Here is a 21778-nt window from a genome sequence, read left to right on the forward strand (position 1 = left end):
CTTTCATAAAATTAAAAAAAAAAAAATCTGGGCCCTTACTTATTTTGGAATCTACATATTTTTACCTCTAAAGTGTTTATCCAGATAAACAATTCATTGACAAAATATGTATGTTTACATTTGTGAAGGTCATTTGAAAGTGTAGACTCCACACTCAGTCCTCCGGGAGTGGGCATGCAGCACTACAAAAGAGAATCACTATTAGCTGTGTTGAACTTGACTTCCTCTCCCCTTCAGCTCTCATGAAATCTGTGCAACTCTCTGCCTCATCTCTTTTTATTTGCAGTTGTGAGACTCATCTGCTTCACTGAATTTCTTTGCCAACAGTCTTTTAGATTTTATTTCCCAACACACCCTCCTTTTACACACATATACTTCCCTATTTATATGTGTACGCTCTCCACCTAAACCCAATTAAACTGCAATGATCCTTGGCTTGAAGCTTCTTTTACTATGCCAATGTACGCCAGGAAATGTTCTACACTACAAGATAACTATATGACACGGGAGCTTTTAATTCATTTTTTTTGTAAAGTTTAAAAATTATGATTATCACATCTATTTTGCAAGAACAAAGGTACTTTATGGGGTAATGGGTGGATTGTGCTACTTGTATAAATTTATGCTAAAATACTCCTGAGAAATTACTAGACACATGTACATATTATTATAGACTTGAGGGAAAACAGAGTAGAAAAGGTTGCTAAGTACTAGGCTTAATGTTTTCATCTGAACTTTTCTTTTCATACCACATATATTAATAATTTAATTGACTAATAATTTGATTATCCTACTATCTTAGAACATACAGGTCATCTAAACCAAACTTCATCTGCAAAGAGAGTAGAGGACCTAGCTATTTTATTGGTATGTTTTAACAAGGTAATACAGCAAGATAAACATAGTAACAATATGAGATTGTATAATCCTGAATCCAAAATCCTATTGTGACTTTGCACAGAAGCGTCTGTAATTCTTTGTTTTGCTGCAGAAATCTGTAAGTAGCACTGGCCTTAATCACTGGTGAGAGAAAAAAGTAATGATATTGGTAGTTTATTACTGGGACCCAAGTACTCAATTTTTCATGAACAGATTTTGGCCTGACAGATACCTTGTAAATCCCAATAGAACTAGAAATCTCTGTTTCTAAAGGCCAAATGGTATGATGATAAGATACTCTAATGTATAATCGGTTTGCCTGGGAAGATAGTATCAGCAAAAATGTCAAATGCATTGCTCCTTTTAAAAACAAAGAAGGAGACTTTTCCCGTTCCTGGCAAAATGTCCTTTGTTCTCCTGTATGTTGACATGAATTGTTCTCCTGGAAAGCATCCTGAAACGCCTCCTCAATGACACATGTAGGAGTGACCTAAAACACTGCCCTGTTCCCAGCAGCTAAGAGGATGTCTGTGCTGTCTCTAGTGCTTGTCCTCGTCACTTACTCATCCTTCCTTTGCTTGCTAGAGTCCCACAAATCACCCGCTTTACTCTACACCAGTGTATGAGGAAACAGGAATAAAATAGAATGAACAACTGCTTCTCTGGCATTTGAGTTTCCTAACAGCATAGTTTTGTGGTGTGATATGAAAGCAGGTCTAACTATGAGTTTTTCCTCCAAAGGAACCATTTTTCCAATGCCAGGAAACCTTTGCCTTGAAAGCAGTCGAGTTGGGTGATGACTGCTGAAAATGACAAGGATTGCTTGGACTTTAACAAATCTGAGAATGTTTTACTTCGTGGAATTTGGTCTTCTATCAGTCAGGCAGGTTGGATTTTAAAGTGAGGTGAACGAAGCAAATGCACTTGCAGGACTAATGGCAAGCCATATGTATGACGTCATCATACCGGGTTAGAAGCTAAATTCAGATGTTAGTGAGCACATTGCATATGCATGTACATAGTTCTCAGTAACTGTAGAAAATTTTGAAGAGTCGTGCTTAGCAAAGCACCTTTGACTTTATGAAGTTTAAGAAGCAGTGTTAGGGGAAAATGGTAGTACAATTTTCTTTGTAAATATGAGACTGGTGGCAGAACATGGCAACAAGGTGAATATTTCACCTTTATTCTGTTCTACGGAATAAGGGCTAGTGCTCATTCAGCTACTGTCTTAGTTTCATTGTGTTCCAGATTTGACGGTGCATACTGATAAAATACTGATAATGATATATGTGTGAGTGTTTGTGTATGAGAGAGTGTGGAGAGAGGGAGAGAAAAAGAGAAGGACAGAGAGAGAGAGAACGAGTACATACATGGGTAGAGGGCAGATCTAGGGCTTTGCTGATTTTAGACAAGTTCTCTATAACTGATAGCATCTCCAGATTTCTGATGGTGACTCAAGTTTAACACCATACATTTTATAGAACTGGGTAAAAATGTAAGACATCATAGGATTGAACAATATGCTTTAAAACTTACACAATTGCGATGATTTCTCTCTCCAAGTAGTTGATACTTCAATTAAGGGGAAGAGTGAGGAATCTCAGCAGTACAAGCAAATATGTCTGGGTTATTCAAAAAGCAAAACCACAAACTACAAAGACCAATGGCAAAGAAGCGAGGCAAAAGATAATATGAATTATTTGAGATCTTAGAAAACACTGCCTTGCCTTTGGATTCTATTCAGTATGATAAAGACTGCATTGAAGTATGGTTGCCAGGGAGCTTCATCGATAGACCATGTGTTGGTGTTGGAAAATTCTTTGCTGCTACAATAAACAACGGCAAGTGGAAAGAAAGTAGAAAAGATTAAATATGTGGGAAGAAGGGTGATATAATTATCTGAAGTGGGTCATGAAATAGATATGAAAATAAAGTGCATTGTTTGACATTATGATTTGGCATTAAGATCACTATTGACTCAGAGTTGAACAGTTAGTTGATGGAAATAATGTCAGGATTCTGGTTTTAGTAAGTGGGAGTATTTATTGAGAATAACAAGAATGTGAAATTTAAGATTATATTTTTGTCATATTACACTTGATATTTCTGAATATATTTTCCCTTAAATATAAAGAGCTCATCATCATCACTCATTCGAGAAAACTAAAGGGGTTTAAGCAACCATCACTCTCACCGGAGAGCCTCATCGACTAGTGTCAAAATCATCCCCCTTCCTTCCCCAGTCTTCTAGCAGGAGGGTAGGTTAGAGATCCTTGGAATATACACTGCATTATGTTGACATCTTGTCAACATTGTCATAAGATATGTATCCATATATATCCAGAGAATTGCTTTTCCTTCCAACTCATCTCTTTAGGCACAGCATGCTTTTTTCAACAGAAATGCCAGCCTCTTCTAAGTATCCAGTGTCTCCTTTTAGATTTGCTTTCAGAGTTAACAGGATACTTAAATGATGATAGTTATACTTCTAAAGATTAATTAATCTTCAATAACAACCAGGTTTCCTATGAAATATGTAAAATACTTTGGTGTTGAAAACTAGGTCAAGGCTAGAAACAGAGGTGTATATTTTCTATATAATACTTAACTGGACTAAAGACAATTACAAAACAAGGACAGAGTCTAGTACCTTAATATTAACTTCAACTTCTCATATTAATTCTATACCTCTATTTAATAATCTGATTTATTTCATAATAACTTTACATTTGTAGATCATGCAAAACACTTTGGAAGATAACACTGACTTGAATTGTATGGCAGATTTTATGTCTCATAGATTACTTTTTTACAGGAAATGAAAGAAGGAAATTAAGCCGTGGGCCTAATGAGCTGAGGTTCTTTTGTTTGTATTGTGATCTGTAATTTTCCTCAACTAATGCCGCATAGATAGTCCATATTACTGTGATTCCAAATCTTTAATATTCACATTATAGGAGGAGATGACCAGTAGTGTGTGAACTTACCAAGTTGCATCTATATCTGGAGAAATCTGAACTGTGCTAATACTACTTAGAAGTTACAAAGTATGCTTTGCATCTCCCGAGCCTTGGTCTGTAAACAAGATGCTACCGGTGACAGCAGGTCTCTGCATGGCTGGCCACAGGCAATTGCTACACGCTACAAATAACTTGTTTCTCTGTTGCTTGTGGTGATTTTGATATGTCCCTCAGATAAGATAATTATTCTTAATTAGATGAGGCTATCAGAGTAGTATTAATTATTTTGTGGCATTGAGGGGTAGCAACAGGGCAAGGCATGAAGAAGAAAATCTTTGATAAAATAAGAAAATTAGTGTATTGGATTTAGTAGGCTTAAAATAATTCTATAATCAAATTTCCTGTATTAAAATGTATTTACTTTTTACTACCTCAGTGAAGAGAAAAATGTTTTCTCCCACTGAGGATTAATTTCTTCAAGTAAAAAACTGGAATGCAATTCTATGACAAGCCAACAATGCTATTAGAAACACAAAACAAGAAACTACATCTAAAATGTTAGTAGAAAACACAGGTGCTATGTGCCATTCTAAGTATAAATAGTGCTACAGTATTTAGCTTTTATTATCTCGAGATGTCACAAAACTTCTTGAAATTCTGATGGAAATGGCTCATCCCCTCAAATCTCCCAGTGGTTTGGACAAGTGCTTCAGTCCTAAACATTGGCTTTGCATAAAGAAACCATGCTCGCAGGCTCCAGAGATGGCTCAGGTTAAGCTCGGAAACCCCAAGCTTAGTTCTGAATAACCACGTCATGAGGCTGTAACCTCGCGCTCTAGAGCCAGGTTTTATACCAATAACCCCTGGGGATCAGTTGTAGGTGTCCATGGTTGTCCTCAGATAGCATGAAAATCAAGCAGAGTGTAACCAGAACCATAAAGAGCTGAGAGTCGAGTAAACTGTAGAACTAACAGGGTTTTGAAGCTGGTATGAAACAACCACTTGCAGCTTCCAGCTCCAAGGTCCCTGACACAGTCCTCTGGCCTCAGCAGAAATGTGCCTGTACCCACACAGAGATGCGTGCAGACTCATAATTAAAATTAAAAATACATACTTAAAAGAAAAAGAGCCACACTTTAACGGTGGTAACTTTTCCCGCAGCTACATATTAGGACCCCTTAATGATATCTTCCTTTGTAGTGGATAATTAATATTTTAATGAACAAAATTGAATAGAGTGTAGAGTATGCTTAGCACCTCCTTTAATTTGGCTACCCAAAGGTAAAAATTACAGAAAGCATTTTTTCGCATATCTGTGCGGCAAGATGTGTGTCTGGGTGCATATGTGCTTCTGTATATGTTCAGTTGTCATGTGTCTGGCATGTTTTAAGTCAGGTCACACTCAAGTATCTTCCATGCTGTAGTGTCAAACCACCTGTTAGCCCTTCTCTGCTTGTTAGTTTTACACAACTTTCTTTATTCTCCACCCTTTCTATTATTACCTTAAATTCTTTTTGCTTGGGCTTTTATTGTTGTTGTTTTGGGTTTGGTTTGTTTGTTTGAGATATCCAAGAAAAACCTTATATACACATAAAACTAATCCTTGGTAGTTATAACCATAAAATCGCACATCTTGACCCCAGTAATCACATTAATTATTCCATACCAGCTTCAGAAATAATGCAAATGCCATATTAGGTAGGGAGAAATTATGCGTTGGATTCCAGGCATGCTCATAGATGACCTGTAATGCAAGGTTTCTTAGGCTATGACCTAGAAGTATGTTAGACATGAAGCAGGAGAAGTACGGTGCTTCTTGTAATTGCCTTCTTCTGGACGACATCCAAGATAGCAGTCCAGCGCAGCGCGAGACGGTCACAGCATGAGGCCTCACGGTGAAACTGTAATAAATGTATGCCCCAGGTGTTTACTGTGATGCCGCTAGCCAGCTTATCTACTTTCTTTACTTGAAGTCAGAATCAAAATGTGAGTCAGCCATAAGGAAAATGATTTTCCTGTAAGCATAATTTTATACCTGCATGCATGATGCTATCTAATTATATATACAATGACTTTTCGAAGAAAGCTAACAATCTGTTGAGAATAGGTGTGCCTTATAAACTCCCAGTGGTACATACCATTTTCCTAATTGTCTATCTTAAATTAACTCTCTATGGTACACACCACTGACCTGTCTACCTTAAATTATGCCTCTCCAGTTTCCTGTTGAATCACTAAAATGAATGACAGCTATTCTATTTATATTCCCTCTTATTTATTATAAAATATTTGAAGTTATATTCACATTAACATTTGGTGTGTTTTTGAGACTAGCTTTGTTTAACAGGCAAAGGTAGTAAATGATTTTAGAAAATGCAAGCTCTTATTTCATTTTCTTGTTGTGCATTTTCTTTAATTACATCATGAATAGCTTGATATATTGAACTAGGAGAGACCCACCAAGGTGCAGCTTAATTTAGTGACAATTTACTTTATTCGGCAGCATTGCAACATGTTATAGAAGAACATGTGAATTTCGTAAGCACATAAACAAAATAACTCCATTTCGTGTCCTGACATACAACATTCAACAATTTAGGGAGAAGTCTAGCAATTGGCAATTCTTTCTTATTTCCCCCAAGGAATACTGGGAATTTCTGCACCTCAAGTGTAGGCTAATAGCTCATTAACACAATAGAAAGTGAAACTATAAGGATACCCTTTGCTTTACCAGCATCTATCATTCTGTCTGAGGAACTGCATGTTCTAAGAAGTTGGTTGTCCGTAATCAGCTTCAAGATGTAATTGTTCTTAGAGGTCGGTAACTTTGTCTTATTTCCAGTTGAGATGAAGCAACAGTTTGTGCAAGTGTTTAGAACAGCAGAAGACCAACCATTCATATAACAGAATGCTTGGCGGGAGCAAATTCACAAAACATAATTGAGAAATAAGAAATAGAATTTATAACAATGGCAACAAACACTAAACAGGAAGAATATAGCCCCATGATGTGGTCTCTTAAAGAGGATTGGCTCTGCAGCCTGAAAGCCTTCATTTTATTTTACTTATTGTCCTGACTATTCTTGGCTTATAATCTTTTGAAAACTAAGCATCGAATTATGAACTTGAAAACTGTAATATAAAGGAAATATTTGTATTATTCATACTTCAGAGTGTCTATAGGAAAGAGGTGCAAAAAGATTTGTTCTTGAGAAAAGAAATGGAATGGTCTCTTTATTTAGAAGTCTTATTCACTTACTTGGGGCAAGTATGTAGCCTGCTTTTAAAATTCATGTTTTCTCACGAATAACATAATATTCCTTAGGATTATTTTATAACTAAAGACATAAGAAAAAGTAATTTCATTTAAATACTATGTTAAACTTTGTGTTATGAGTGTCTAAGCTAAATGCTTCTCTTTTCTCAATATAAAATCCTGAATTCTAACTACAAAACATGTAACTGATGCTTTTAATCTTAAAAGTGCCTTTCTTGCTTCCATTCACCCACTATCTATAATATCGAGTCTCGGAACGTGATTCAGAGTCCACAGGGAATGATACGTGCAGAGACCACGGTTATCCTGTTCACTCTTGTATATCAAGTGCTGCAGCCATATCCGATGGGGGGTGGCAGAAGGCATAAAGCCAGCACAGCTGCTTGACAGAGATTCAGCAAAGTTGAGCCACATGATGGCCACCGTGACACTTTTGATTTTGATCTCTGCGTGAGGGGGAGGGGCTTTTAATTTGTACAATTTAAGGCCACTGGATTGTTGGAAACTTTCTTATGAATCATGTGTGCCTCCTTCCAGGAGTACTGCTTCCAAAATCCCTCAGGAAAGTTCTAAGCATGTTATCCATCCCTCATGCTTTTAAGGAGATATCCTTATCTACTTAAAGGTCTTCCTTATGCCTTGGAGTCTGTAATACACATTAAGAAGCCAAAAGTCTACTTATGAGGCTATGAGATTTTTTTTCTCATTTTTTTTTATTAAAGATTTCCATCTCCTCCCCCTTCCCTCCCCTCCCTTCCACCCATACCCCCACTCCGCCCCTCTCCAAGACAAAGAGCCATCAGGGTTCCCTTCACTATGTTAAGTCCAAGGTCCTCCCAGCTCCCCCTAAGTCCAGGAAGGTGAGCAACCAAACTGACAAGGCTCACAGTGAGCCCGTCCATGCTGTAGAGTTCATGTGCATTGCCGTTGTCCTTGGTTTCTCAGTCCTCCTCCACCGTCAGCCACATTCAGAGAGTCCGGTTTGGTCCCCTGTTCCATCAGTCCCATTCCAACTGGACTTGGTGGTCTCCCGTTAGATCTGTTCCACCGTCTCAATGGGTAAATTGAATCTGACCCTGTATTCACTCAGGAACAAGTTAATTAAAACAAAATAAACTTGAAAAATGTGAACAAGATTTGGTTGGCTAAAGGAGTTGGCTCCAGGTCAGATTGCAAGCCTCTTCCCACTATATACTCAGGTAATTATGTGGCAGAGACAGCAACAAAGTTGTTTAACTGAAGTTACCTCTGCCCCACACAGAAACTTATATGAATGTGTCAAGAATTATGTGATAAGATGATAAAAGGATGAAATATTATCTCCTTCCTTGCTTAGAAAATTAGCTCATGCAGAGCCACTATGATGTCATATAACCAAGGAACAAAAGAATGCCATGATAAGACATATAGACACATTCTTTAAAGATATAAAATATAAAACATTATATTTTGGCAGAAATTGAATAATAATAACTGAAGCAGCTATGGCCTACGGATTTTTCTTGGGCACTCTGACCATTAAGAGTTAATAATACACTGCTTGGGACATGGCATTCTGCGTGTGCTGGCATAGAGATTTTCTTTTGGTCTAGTGTCCTTGAAGCCTCAAGAGCTATCAGCCTGAGAGCAGGCTGTCATATGTCTATAGATTCTTAAAAATTGGGTTATGGAGTTGATGAGTAAAAATGATATAAAAGATAACTGTGTATCATTGATGATGAAACTTGAGGGAAAATGGTTGTAATTGGTAACTCTGTTCTGTCACAGTTTATTAATGATGACTGAACTTGTGAACCCAAATCTGTAAGAGAAAATGCTAAACACAAGTCCAAAACAAAAATTATATGTTCTATGTTTTGGAACAACATGTATCTATCTCTGTTTACTTAATTCTTTATAAATAAAGAAGCATTCTGACTGCTAGTTAGTCAGGCTACGAGATTCTCTTAACCATCATGTCTGGCTCATCCTTCCCTTACCAACTACCTCTGGGACCTGGCCACTGCAGGGCTGCCACCCAGTAGTAGAGTACACTATTTGCATATGGAATAGTCAATTGATGAAATTCAAAACAAAAGACCTTATATTTCTTTGAGAAACTAAGAAAAAAATTAATAAGTACATTTCTACTGAGTTATTTGGAAAGACAGATCTTAAAACCTAGAGTAAATCTTCCCACTGATAACAAAAGTTATTACTATACTAGATCATAATGTATGAATCCAAATAAATGAGATGACACACATCAAGTAAACACCCTGGTGTACAAACGTGGGGTAGTAACTGAAGCATTACCTAAGGAGGACAAAAGCCAATGTTGCATGTCTCCCTCCATCACCTGTTTGACCCCCAAAATAATCACACAGAAATTATATTAATTAAATCACTGCCTGGCCCATGATATCTAGTCTCTTATTGGCTAGCGTTCACATATTAGTTTAACCCATCTCCATTAATGTGTATCGTCACTTGACTGTGGCTTACCTGCATGAGTCTAACCAGCGTCTACCTCGGGCAGGGGAACCATGGCGTCTGCCTGTCTCTGGTTTCTTCCTCCCAGAATTCTGTTCTGTCTTCCCCGCCTACCTGTGTTCCACCCTATCAACTAGGCCAAGGCATTTTCTTTAATAACCAATGAAAGCAACACAAATACAGAAGGCCTCCTACACCGATCACCCATTTTTGAAGACTGAACTTGCTGTTTCCTGACTCTCCAGCAGATCCCTTACCTCCCCTCCCTCCCTCCCCTTCTCTTTCCCCCACTGGGTCTGCAGTCTTTCCCATGGATTCTGAGGATCAGAAGTTAAGTCCTCATGCTTGTCTGGCAAGAACTTGATCAACTAAGTCATATCTGCAACCCAGAAATGTTATTTCTAAGATGTTAGCACTTATTTGCACGCTGTAATTAGCATAGAGCACTTGGGATAATGTACCTACCTACTTATTCCAGGGTCTCTCAGATCTAGCACAAAAAAATCTGAATTATGTAGTAAATGTTTTAATTTTTGAAAGAGATTAAGCAAACTTAGCAGTAAAGAGGTCTTGTCCTTAAGGCTTTTATTTCAGTTAATGATCTGTTCATTTTGACATCTATAAATAAAATAACGATGTTAAGTAAAGTAGGTAAGTTTGTTTTTCAGGAAGTACAAGTAATTGAAATCTTGTAGACAGCTGATAATAAAAGAATGCATTCTGGGACAGTAGAAAAAGAAAAAAAAATAGAAAATACCGTAAGCGCAGGAAGAAAACAAGATGAAAGGAGCATGTTTCAGTGTCTCCATTTACTGCCGCTGTTGACTGATGGAGGCAGTCGAGCAGTGCTGGGAGCGAGTTCTCTCCTCTTTCATTCAGCCTTTGAAAGAAGCCAGCTACCCTTCATACTTCTGAGAAAAATGACATTCAACTATATATATATAAAAAAAAATGAAAGGGTACATTTGAATGAAAATGTCCTTGTTTCTTAGAGGCTTATTTTTTAATTTATTCATTATGACTTGGCCAAGATAAGACAGAAAGGCTGGCAGCACACTGTATAGATTGTCCTTCATTATGCGCAAAAGGAAAAGTCTGCTTACTGAAAAATAAGTAATCTTGCTTAACCAAATGGTTTATTACCATGTTATATTGGATTTTAACCATCCCGTAACTAATATATCCAAGTTTGCTTTAAAATAGAGAAACGTGTGTTAAACCTCTCAACCAGAAAGTTTTAATTATTAAACCATCAATTTCAAAGTTCAACAATGCATGAAGAATAATATATTTCATTTTATAGAGCTCTTTTTAAAGAGAGAGAACCTAATGCTATATCAAAACACATAAGAAAATTATTCTTCGAACCTTATTGGTGTAGTGAATGGAAGTTTTTACTCAAAGATGATTTGTCCTTGTAGGATTAGGTAAATTATGTAAATATATAAGATGTTCATATACCACTCAAAATTTCTGTGATTAAATAAATAAACAAAATTGGTAAAATATTACCAGCTATTTATCATATTCAAAAGTTTAAAGCAAAATCAATGGACTCTCAAACTAGTGTCATAACCATATAATCTTCATTGCCTCATAGAATCACACCTGCATACACACATTCTTTTCTATATAAACTATGATAACATATACAGTGTATTCCCAAGATTCTCTACCACTGCACACACTTTTCACATTGTTCTTTTATGTTTAGATAACTTTTGCTAAACTAAACCTCCATGTTAATTTTTTATCTTTAGAGAATTATTATTTCCAAAAATTATTCTTTACATCAGAGTTATTCAGTAGAAGCATAATATAGACATGAAGATATGCAACTCGTTTTAATGCTTGGGAGAACTACAACACATTGAATAGAAAAGGTCATAGATGTTGCAGACATAAATTTTAAGATTGAGTAAAGAAATGTAAAAAACATCATAGAAACAAGAGTTTGAGGCTTAACCTGGACATCAGTTGGCTAATACTGAAATCTTTCTTTTTTCAACTTCTTAATTGTTTTCTGGCAAAAATAAAACTGGTATGAACATGTTGGGCACCAGTTGTTGGAGGAGGGCCCACTTGTTCTCCTGACCACCCAGCTAGCTTAGCCCCAAAATAACCACCCAGAAAATGTATTCATTAAAACACTGCTTGGTCCATCAGTTCTATCTTCTTATTGGCTAATTCTTACATCTCAGTTTAACCAATTTCTATTAATCTGTGTATCGCCACGTGGCAGTGGCTTACCAGGAAATATTCAGCATGTCTGACTCTGGTGGCTCCATGGCGGCTCTCCTGACTCTGCTTTCTTCCTCTCAGAATTTAGTTCCATCTTCCCCACCTACCTAAGTTCTGCCCCTATCAGGCCAAGGTAGTTTCTTTTATTCATTAACCAATACAAGCAACACATAGAAAGAAGGACCTCCTACACCAGGGTACCATATGTTATTTCAATAAATGTAAGAATTGTTAATAAATCTAGGTAGAGATTGGGAACATAACACATTTTTGCCATATTTCCGGATCCTCTGACCATGCTTTCTTTGAAAACAAAGTTCCTATCTCACTTAAGACTTTCCTCGAATGTGGGAAGTACCCAATAATACTTTTTGATTAAAAACAATTTGAAATGCATGCATAAAATAGTAAATTTACTGCCAGGGCTTTAAAAAGTGGTAATGGTCAACCCTATAGTTTCATGCACACGGGGTGGAGCTTTGCAAACTCTTCCTCTGGAAGTAACCTCTTTTTTAAAAAGATTTTTTAAGATGATCACATTAAGCAGAAGGTGCTTTGTTGTGTGATCTTACGTGGGTCTTGAAGAGCTAGAAGGATGTGAAAGGTGAATGTTGAAAGCAGGCAATTCTAGAGAGGAATTTGAGCCAGAGTGGAGCAGGATCAAAGTACAAGAATGGTTGGTAATTTCATGTTAGAATAAAAGTAAGTGAAATGTTGATGGGTCTGGGCCTGGTACTACAGATACAATGCAAGATACTTAAGAGAGAAAGGTAATAAGATTCCAATTTCCAGGCTTGTCTGTGCTAATGAGTAAGTCAAAAGCCATTCTGTTTAAATATCTAGACTAGGTCTCAGATGTGAAAAAAAAAAACTTTTGCACATTAACAATATGGCAGAATTGTATTAAAAGGCTAATTGTTCAAATACTATTGCCTTGTTAGGTCTGCTAGATATAAATGTAGTAACATCAGAGGTTTGTACACATATGCAGGAACTAAAGGCCACTCACAGTACTAGTTCATCCTTGGTCAAAGACAAGCTACAAGCACATGCTGCAGAAATGACCTAATGGATTCATATCATCCATACCCCGACTCTCTAAGGAACCTAGAACTAGAACTCTGGCCTTGCATATAGCCCCAACTCACAAAACTATAAAAGTAGGCCATAACTATATAGAAAGTTTTGAATCAGAGTGTGTGAAGTAAGAATTTATAGTAAAGTTATACTAGATATTCATTTGTGATTGGTTGAGGACAAATGTAGAAAATTGTTCAAGGAGGTCTTTCCCTTGGTTTCTTCCCAGTATTTAGTCTCTGCAGTTGCATTGACACCGTGTGTCAGGAATCTGTACATATCCCCCACCTTTGTTATCAAGGTTAAATCAGAAACAAACATTTCCCAAGAGAATGAAGTATCAATATATTTTATACCTCTAAATAAATTTGGTCTTAGTTCTCCAACCAAGAATGTGCACTAGTGGATTTTAGTTTCCCTAAACTTAACATCCCCAGTCTTTTAGGTAGCCACACACTTTACCATATCTCTTTTCTAGTGAGAAAAGCCACATTTGATGTCATTGTTTTCTACCTAATATAATTGCAGTTAGACACAAAATGAATGAAAGTATTGGCAACCAATGGGTGGAAATATAAAAAAAAAATCAGTCTGTTAGCTATTGACAATAACAAACAAAAGTGTTCAAATATACTATAGCACTGTGTAGTAGAGGAACAATTACATTTTTGGAAAGCCATTTTGATTTTATTATAAAAAGAACTAACACAACTTTTGAGCATAAGCCTACAAATTTACAGCTGAGAAATTCAGTCACTAATTTACAGTGTATAAATTCAGTGTTTCCTATGCTGTGACTCACTCTGGAGGGAAGTAGAATGGGACTTGGCCCATAGTGTTTGGCATTAATATCTAATAAATAGCTGCTATAAAATTAACTGAGTAGCACTCATAAGTGGTGTCTAGGATCAAATGGTTATTTCTTCCCATCCCTAGAACCAATGAAACAAAGTAGATGTCAGGATATAAACAGTGAAATAACCAAGCAACTACCATTAATGAAAAACTGAGTGATCTCATTGAAAACATTGCAGGCAATCACCATTTTTATTCTCTCGTCTTTAGATTATATCCAAGCTTTGCAACAGTTTTATCAGCTATCAAGAAAATTTAGTCTTCATTCAAGTGTCAACTAACAATCTCCTAAATATGCACTGTAAACCAGGCTGTGGTGGCGCTCGCCTTTAATCCCAGCACTCGGGAGGCAGAGGCAGGCGGATCTCTGAGTTCAAGGCCAGCCTGGTCTACAAGAGCTAGTTCCAGGACAGGCTCTAGAAACTACAGGGAAACCCTGTCTCGAAAACAAAACAACAACAACAAAAAAATATGCACTGTAAGTTTCATAAGTAGGTTTTAGGGTTCCATGTACATTGTCAACTAATTCAATTTATTTCCTGCTCCTCTTTTCTACTATGGAAGTGGAAACACATTTTATTACAAAATCCTCCAAGTAATTGTCCTTTTGTTCAAAATATTTTAGTTAATTCTTTGATGATCTCATACATGAAGTTCCCATCTACTTTTTTCAATGTGAACATAGCACATTGAGCTTAATTATGACTGTTTGCATGTGCATTTCTGTATTGCTATTTCACTAATAGCAGGAATAATGTACCAGTGGCTAGACAGAAGATGCACATTGGCCGCATCTCTTCGGGAAGCCTTTAATATCTAGCAGTTCCTCAGAGAAAGGTGAGACATAGTAAGTCCATGGAACATCCATGATAGAATGTTTGCAGTTCCAATCTTGTGCTGGTAACCATGGCTACTATCAGTTCATGAGTACAGCAGCCATGATACTCAGACAACAGCATTTCAGAGCATTCTCTACCATCGTTTACCTCTTACATTCTTTCCAACTCCTCTTCTTCCACGGCCTCTGAATTGGTTGACTTTGGGCTGAGCAATTGACAGTCGCTTGCTCTCAGCAATTTATGAGTGGTGAGTCATTGGGCCAGCCCCAGCTCTGTGAACACGGTGTTTCTTCCACCAAGACTGAGCGTGGCACTCTATCTGCAGATAGAAGGCCCTCCTTTGATCGTGCTATGTATGTAGGAAAACAATTTTTTTTTCACGTGGAGAAGACTGAATGGAAATCAGAGACACTCAAGAGACACTGCTTCAGAAACGGAGCCCATCTTTTGAACTGTAAGATGTAATTGAAAACATGTGAGAATAGCTTTCTTATGAGAAAGTTAGGGGGATTGCAGATATGTCAAACAAAAACATGAGAAACTTGAAAAGTATTAGAATCTTGCCTGGTTTGGGTTTTTACAGTTCAGTAAATCCGTATAATTTGTAAATCTGTATAAATCTTAGTAAGATCAGTATAAATACTCAGTCTATCTTTGAAAATTAAAATCCAGATCTTCCATTAGTGTGTGTGTGTGTGTGTGTGTGTGTGTGTGTGTGTGTGTGTGTGATTCTTCCTGGGGAGAAATGAACAAACATTCCTTATTGTACACAGCGAACTGACAACAGACCAAGTCAAATATATCACCAAAGTCCAGCTTGGTGAATCAGTAAACTTATTGGGGTTACTTATACGTATGGTTGAGAGTTTACTTACTAAAGCAAGAATAACTCAAAGACAGCTGCATTCATGGATGAATGACAGCTCAAAACAGCTGGAGCCCTGGAGCTCACTCTACAACTGCCAGAAAGCTTAGTTGGATAGAAACTATCTCTTTCAGGCAGCTGGTCAACAATTCTTCTGAACAGCTTGGATGATTTGAAGTTCTTGTTTTAGATTACAAAATAACAGAAATTAGCCATACCGTTGTCCATTCATAGGTTTTCACCTACATGTTTAAAATCATACTGTCTCTTATTTTATATAAAGTAGTTTAAAATGTCTATTTTGGGGCCAGTGAGATGGCCCAGCAGATAATGAAGCTTGTTGCTTAAGCCTAGATACTTGAGTTTGCCTGATGGAACTGACCTAAAGGTGGTGAAAGAGATTCCACGCCACAAACTTGTCCTATGACGTCCACACCTGTGCTGTGGAAAACACACACACACACACACACACACACATTCATAATTTATTTCCAGTTGTGCAGCAATGTCATAAAGGACTTCTCCTTAAATCAGGTTTTAAACAACTTAGAAACTGCATTAAAAACAGAAAAAGAAGTCCTTGAAAATGATCCGATACACTAGGCCTCTCTCTCCTTGAGCTTGTATAAGAATTTATTTTCATTAACACTGTTTGATTCTACCAGCTTTTCTTTTAAAATTAAGATCACTATTGAGAATGTGTGGATCTCAGTAATATTTGATTAGTTTTCTAGTCGTCTTGTATTGATATGTAAATAGTTTTTTTCTGATCTACTTTTGCTTCTTTGTAGAAAACTGAACTGTAAGAACAACATGGTGTTCTAGATAAACAATTGATACAAACTGTACAATAAAAAGCTCAAGAAGATGTTTATTTTGACAGCACACTGTCCTTGATCATTATACTGTAGTCTGCACCACAGAAAACCTAGCCTTTTTAAAAAGTGTTCAATCAGCCTTTGAGTTGTTCCAACAATCCATAAAAGTAAAGGCCCACACCAGCTTGAACTCACTACATTCAGTGAGCTGTGTGGAAATGGTCCTGAACAATGGGGTCACTGTCAGTGTTTGGAGGGCAACCTTCTGTCCTAGCTTCAGCCTGGGTTGTTTAGTGACCTCTGTGGGACCTCCTTGGCCAAACAGCTCAAGCAAATGTAACCCACCACTGGAAGCTTTGGCTGGATACAAATGGCCAGTTAAGTCTCCATACCCAACATTACTACAAGTACTCACTAGTGAGGCTTCCTCCAGTAGCAAAGGGGAGTGGGAGGAGAGACTCACAGTCAGACAGTATGCACAGCGAGAGTCTAAATTGGAGGTCTTTATTAGGTCCCTCCCCTCAGGAATCAGTGAACCCAAGGAAGAGAGGAATGAAAGACTGTAAAGCCAGGAAGGTTGGAGGACATCAGGAGAACAGGGCCCACCGAATCACTAAGCAGTACTCACATGGGCTCACAGAGTCTGAAGTGGCAAGCATGGGACCTGCGTGGGTCTATGTTATGGCTGTTGGCTTGATGCTTTTTGTGGGACTCCTAACATTGGGAGCAGATGTATCTCTGGCTCTTTTGCCTGTTCTTAAGACTCTTTCTCCTATTGAGTTGTCTTGTCCAGCCTCAATCTGAGGGCTTTTGCCTTCTCTTATTGTATCTTGTTTTTTTTTTCCTATTTGACTGTTGTTTCTTGGAGACCTGCTCTTTTCTGAAGAAGACATGGAGAGGTAGTAGATTTGGAAAGAGTGTGGTGGTGGGGAGCTAGGAGGGGAAAAGGGAGGACAAACTGTGTTTGGGGTATATTCTATAAGAGAAGAATCTATTTTCAATTAAAAAAAGACAAAAAAGAAAGTTTGAATTTATTCAAAATGTAATGTTACTGCATTCTGTATATTCATATTAAGACACAATTTCATTCAACACTGAAATCTGAATAATTATATTGGGCAAATATTACTCTGGCAAATAAAATAAAAATAAATAAATAAAATAAAATAAAAATAAAAATAGATAAAATAAAAATATTACTTGGGCAAATCACTATAAGATATTCTTCCTATTTCCAAAGAAAGATTGTGGTTTTTACCCTACACAGATCTTAATGCTATTTGGAAGTTCAAGTGAGGCTGACATAAATATGCTTTGAAATATATATTGTGCTAATGAAAGAGATCACTATAAAGAAAATCCTTGAATAGCTCACAGCTGTTTTCACATGATCTCTCTGCTCTTCCCTGGTCTAATGTTATGTTCTACACAATCTCAGTCCCTTTAAATTCATCAGATATTTTATCTACAGTTGGCTAACACACTCCCATTTGTAGACACGACAGTTTTCATCAAGCACCGAAAAGCTATTATATTGCAATATGACTTCAAGTAAGCACTTTGTACCATAGCATCCTAGGTGAGACTGGAGATTGAATTCACCATTTCCACAAATCCTTAAATGTTGTCATTTGTCCTTGTCATGGAAATAAAGAATAGAAAGACAGAGCCCCAAAATAACTACAGGCAACTAAGAAATATGGAGAGTGGGAGAAACAGTCTTCCCCTGGGATGAACCACCTAATTGGTTATCCAATATCAAGTACTCAGTTCTGAAATCATATACACACAATTAAGAGTAAATGTAATGAGCAGTTTGTATTGACATATTTTTGCCAATATCATTCTAACAGTCTGATTTCTAAGCTACCTAACTACCAATTCTATTGAATTAAAGTGAATTGTTTAATCCATATTCCAATTTCAAATTGGAAGATTATGTCAAAGACTCAAATAATTTAACCAAGGTTTTCATGAAAGAACTATTTATCACATTTGTAATGTACAATTTATATCTAAATTGTGTAATTATAATATATATATATAAAGGCAAGTGCATTATATAATATTAAAACTATTAATTTATTGTAGCTTGATGAGAAAATAATGTATTCACAAAAGTAAAATTATTTCTGTTGCCACCAATTTTGCTCACATAAGCCAAAAGTAAGAGACATTAGTTCACCTAGAAATAAGTAATTTAAGTAAATAAAGAGAAGCATATTAGTAAGGCAACACCATTTCATATAAAAAATGTCAAAGCTTTCGCTGCTGAGTCCGCAGCCATGAGTATGCTCAGGCTACAGAAGACGCTTGCCTCTAGCGTCCTTCGCTTCGGTAAAAAGAAGGTCTGGTTGGACCCCAACGAGACCAATTAAATCGCCAATGCCAACTCCTGTCAGCAGATACGGAAGCTGATCGAAGATGGGCTGATCATCCGGAAGCCTGTGACTGTCCATTCCCGGGCTCGATGGCAGAAAAACACTTTGGCTCAACAGAAGGGCAGGCTTATGGGCATAGGGAAGCAGAAGGGTATCTGCCAATGCCCGAATGCCCGAGAAAGTGACCTGGAGGAGAAGGATGCGTATCCTGCGCCGGCTCCTCAGGAGAAACCGTGAATCCAAGAAGATTGACCGCCATACGTATCACAGCCTGTACCTGAAGGTCAAAGGGAATGTCTTCAAAAACAAGCCGATTCACATGGAGCACATCCACAAGCTGAAGGCAGACAAGGCCCGCAAAAAGCTCCTGGCTGACCAAGCTGAGGCTCGCAGGTCTAAGAACAAGGAAGCAAGGAAGCGCTGGAAGGAGCGCTTCCAGGCCAAGAAGGAGGAGATCATCAAGACTCTGTAGAAGGAGGAAGGAAGAGACCAAGAAATAGAGCTTCCCTCGAGTCTGTACATAGTGGGCTGCCTGTGGCCTCAGGTGGATCAGTCATTAAAATAAAACAAGCCTTAAAAAAATAAATAAAATGTCAAAATTTAATCAATTAATTAATGTCTTTGAGAAAGTGGAGCAACATTTTTAATCTAAGAAACACCAATTCCAATAAATTTACAAACCTGGAAAAATAAAAACAAAATTCAATCAATTTACACATTATTCAAAATAAGTCAAGACTTAGAATAATTTAGACAGAGACTTTCAGTCTTTTATGAGTTGAGGGCAGTGAACAGAAAACTAAAGGTGCAAAGGTCAAACAATATTTCCAGAAGTCCCAGTGTTCTAGAGAATACCGAATACTTAGTGGATAAAATAGTATGAGCGTTGTGCAATCTGAGAATCAGTGAAGGTATTCTATTCCAAAGGTCTCAGAGCACGGGAATTTTTACACTACCATATACCAAAGCATATGCATTACTATACGCATTACCATATACAGAAGCAAACTGAGTGTGATGCTGTCAAGACAACTGTAAATGTCCTTATAAGAAATCTCCAGTGAAATCCCATTGTAAGATGCTTGCTGTCATTTATTTACATATTCACTAAGCCATTCATTCACTCAAGAAACATTACAGAAAATTTGGGGTTTAGATTCTGGATGTAGCCAGTGAGCGTATAAATAGTGTAGAAAGCTTGAAGGAAACTAATACTCTAATGATGGCTTCACCATCTAAATCAAAATTTGAGGGGATATTCAAATTGTAATTGAATGGACCAAGAATGTTATTTCCCTTGGCACATTTCAGTCATAAATAAAAATTTAATGAAAGCAGAGCTAGCTATATCCCTAGGGGAAAACATTCTTTCCCTAATGTTCCCAGGAATTCTACCAGCTGCACAAGGAATGTATTCCTTAAGTTGAGCTACTACAGCCGCCACATGAGTGTTCTCATTTATGCGTATATTCGCCCAGGAGGCTCTCATCATTAAATACATAGTTACCATGTTCTCCATGCCAACACTTCCTGCAGCTTTTCGGAATTAATTCAATAAATTTTTATTATGTTCCTACTTGGTGTCAGGCACTGTTCCTATGTGAAAATGAAGACACACTGAAAAGGGCTCTTGATGGAAGCCAGGGACTTGCGTTCTTCCAAGGGATACAAATGAAAAGAAGTGATGGATATGGTGGATCCTGCAGGATGTTTGTGAAAGTGATACAGGTCTCGTGGAAGAACTCCTGGCTAAGGTGTCATCTCCAGAACGGCCTAAAGAAACTTTTCTGTAGAAGTACAAACCACTAAAAGGTTTCATTTGAAGAAGAAGAAGAAGAAGAAGAAGAAGAAGAAGAAGAAGAAGAAGAAGAAGAAGAAGAAGAAGAAGAAGAAGAAGAAGAAAGAAGAAGAAGAATTGCCTAAGGCAGAAAAATGTCTCTTCATGCATGTACAAAAAGAGGTAAAGAGATTGTTCGTTGGGCTAAGATGAACAAGAGCAGGTTGGAGTAAGAGTGAGAGAATAAACAAAACGGAAATGGCACGGGGCTTGTGAGCCACATTTGCATCTCCTGAGAGGGAGATGGAAATGAACTAATGGTATATTTTAAATGAATCTCATGCCTGTTGACTGACAAAGAGAGTGCTCGATTCTGCAGCATATCTACTAAAATTGCAACGATACAGAAAAGATTTAACATGGCCTGAAAAAGAAGCAAATGATAGAATGTTAGAGATGCACATCAGACTGCAAGGCTCATGGAAGGGTATTGCCATAGTCCAGTGCTGTGTCTCTCATGCTGGGCCTGCTGGCTGGGGGTAGTTATCACTGCTTAATTGTTAGGAACCTTTGGAAGTTGTTTGATGGATAGTGGTGTGCATAGGAGGGCGAGATTTCGGGAATGGTTTCAGATGTTAAGTTTTGGGCAACTGGAATAATAGTTTTGTATTGAAGTGAATGAGTGGACATTAAGAGTTGACTTTCGGAAATTAGAAGTCTGAGATGTCATTTGGGCATCTAAATGGAAATGTTATGTGCATTAGATCTGACACAAAAGTTCAGAGAAGAAGTTCAGGTCAAAACTGCAAATGTAAAAACGATAGAGATATAATTGAAAACCTGAGAGGTGAATCTATCAGACATAAAAAGTTCCAGGATTGTTATTTAGGGGAGGTAAATAAAATGAGTCCACCATCTTGGAATTTCTCTCATTAAGGGATAGGTCTCAAAGAGCTGATCCAAGCATCTTCCATGGATCATCACTGAATGATACCGAGATAATAATTTGCAGCTCACTTGTACAATGATGTTGCAAGCCTAAACCTACTGATCCCATTACACAGATGCAACTGCTCTTCAGTAAACAGAAACCTATTAGCATTTGGAATGACCAAGGCACCATTTTATTCTAAAAAAGAAATGTGGACACAAAATGGAACCATAATACAGAAAGTGAAAAGTCAACTTGATGTTGTATTTCTTTTATTCATAAAATATCTACTTCCCTCCCATGCTATCCCAAATTTTATGTTAATCATTTACACAAGCTAGCTGTGATTTGACTAAATCCATTTCAATGGTAGAGAAATAGTACAGATTTTATTTAACTTAATAAC

At 37.3% G+C, this 21778-nt stretch overlaps 1 protein-coding gene and 1 pseudogene across 1 annotated transcript in view; both read left to right on the forward strand.

The window, feature by feature from the left end:
* Positions 1–21778, forward strand: part of Kcnd2 (potassium voltage-gated channel subfamily D member 2) — a 493004-nt gene that overhangs the window by 362151 nt on the left and 109075 nt on the right. The window lies entirely within an intron of this gene.
* Positions 18569–19229, forward strand: LOC119806460 (annotated as a pseudogene).

This window comes from Arvicola amphibius, chromosome 2 (genome assembly GCF_903992535.2).
Source record: "Arvicola amphibius chromosome 2, mArvAmp1.2, whole genome shotgun sequence".
NCBI classification, from domain to species: Eukaryota; Metazoa; Chordata; class Mammalia; order Rodentia; family Cricetidae; genus Arvicola; species Arvicola amphibius.